This window comes from Bison bison, unplaced genomic scaffold, assembly GCF_000754665.1.
Source record: "Bison bison bison isolate TAMUID 2011002044 unplaced genomic scaffold, Bison_UMD1.0 scf7180017864495, whole genome shotgun sequence".
NCBI classification, from domain to species: Eukaryota; Metazoa; Chordata; class Mammalia; order Artiodactyla; family Bovidae; genus Bison; species Bison bison.
The window spans coordinates 6,205,369-6,207,365 of NW_011495054.1; the positions used below are offsets into that span (position 1 = coordinate 6,205,369).

General features: G+C 48.8%; 1 protein-coding gene across 1 annotated transcript in view; it reads right to left on the reverse strand.

Moving 5' to 3' along the window:
- The window catches only part of COQ5 (coenzyme Q5 homolog, methyltransferase (S. cerevisiae)), a 16,759-nt gene that overhangs the window by 4,412 nt on the left and 10,350 nt on the right, over positions 1-1,997 (reverse strand). The window lies entirely within an intron of this gene.

Sequence of the window (1,997 nt, forward strand, 5' to 3'; positions counted from 1 at the left end):
AAGAAAGCTGAGTGCCGAAGAATTGAAGCTTTTGAACTACGGTGTTAGAGAAGACTCTTGAGAGTCCCTTGGAGTGCAAGGAGATCCAGCCAGTCCATTCTGAAGGAGATCAGCCCTGGGATTTCTTTGGAAGAAATGATGCTAAAGCTGAAACTCCAGTACTTTGGCCACCTCATGCGAAGAGTTGACTCATTGGAAAAGACTGATGCTGGAAGGGATTGGGGGCAGGAGGAGAAGGGGACGACAGAGGATAAGATGGCTAGATGGCATCTCTGACTCGATGGGTGTGAGTCTGAGTGAACTCCGGGAGATGGTGATGGACAGGGAGGACTGGCGTGCTGCGATTCACGGGGTTGCAAGGAGTCGGACACGACTGAGCGACTGAACTGAACTGAACTGATGGTGCTGGGGGAACATCACACATGCGGTATCTGAAGCGGTGTCAGAAAACGCACACCTGCCTTCTCCAGTGGATTCCTGGCCACCGTCTTCAGGGTGTCCTTCAGTCCTGAGAATTTGAAGTTTCTGGTGTCCTTGAAGTTTAGAAGAAAGTTTCCCCCAAGGTTCTCAGAGTAGACACTGGTTACTTACTTATGCCTTACTACTAAGTCACTTCAGTCGTGTCCAACTCTGTGCGACCCCATAGACGGCAGCCCACCAGACTCCCCTGTCCCTGGGATTCTCCAGGCAAGAACACTGGAGTGGGTTGCCATTTCCTTCTCCAATGCATGAAAGTGAAAAGTGAAAGTGAAGTAGCTCAGTCGTGTCTGACTCCTAGCGACCCCATGGACTGCAGCGCACTAGGCTCCTTCGTCCATGGGATTTTCCAGGCAAGAGTACTGGAGTGGGGTGCCATTGCCTTCTCCATAGTTATGCCTTACTCTTAACCAATTTTTATCCAACGAGGTGTAAAGCAGTATGCTTACGAGCCCAGGTCCTGGTGTTGCCTGGGTTCTAATGCCAGCTTTCCCAATTATTAGCTATATAACCTTTTTCTTTTTTTAAATAATACAAGTTTTTGAATAGAGTCATTTTTTATTTTTGGCTGTGCTGGGTCTTCGTTGCTGTGTGGACTTTTCTCTAGTTTCAGAGAGCAGGGGCTACTCTCTAGTTGCGGTGCATGGGCTTCTCACTGTGGTGGCTTCTCTTGTTGCGGAGCGCAAACTCTAGGCTCCCGGGCTTCAGTAGCTGCAGTGCATGGTTTCAGTAGCTGCAGTGCATGGTTTCAGTAGCTGCAGCTCCTGGGCTTTAGAGCACAGGCTCAGCAGTTGTGGAGCATGGGCTTAGCTGCTTCATGGCCTGTGGGATCATCCCGTACCAAGGATCAAACTCATGTCTTCTGTACTGGTAGGCAGATTCTTTACCACTGAGCCACCAGGGAAGCCCCTAGCTATATAATTTTGGATAAACTACGTTGCCTCAGTTTCCTCATGTGTAAAGTGGAGTCAATAATAGTACCTACTTCAGATAGTCATTAGAATTTATTCTAAGTACATAATTTAGCATAGTTATATTGGTTCTACTGGACTCACAGAGAAGCAGAGTGTCTTGACCCCAAGTCTGGTCATGAATTCAGAAAGCACCCAAGGGAGCTGCCTATCAGGGTGGCTATATCCTCCAAGAATCCTGATTCAGCTTCAGTATTATTCGACATGCAGTGAATCAGACACGAAGTATGATTCAGTAGGGAGGCTTCATCAGTTCAGGTCAGTTCAGTCGCTCAGTCGTGTCTGACTCTTTGCGACCCCATGAATTGCAGCACGCCAGGCCTCCCTGTCCATCACCAACTCCCGGAGTTTACCCAAACTCATGTCCATCGAGTCAGTGATGCCATTTACCCATCTCATCCTCTGTCGTCCCCTTCTCCTCCTGCCCCCAATCCCTCCCAGCATCAGGGTCTTTTCCAATGAGTCAAGTCTTCGCATGAGGTGGCCAAAGTATTGGAGTTTCAGCTTCAGCATCAGTCCTTCCAATGAACACCCAGGACTGATCTCCTT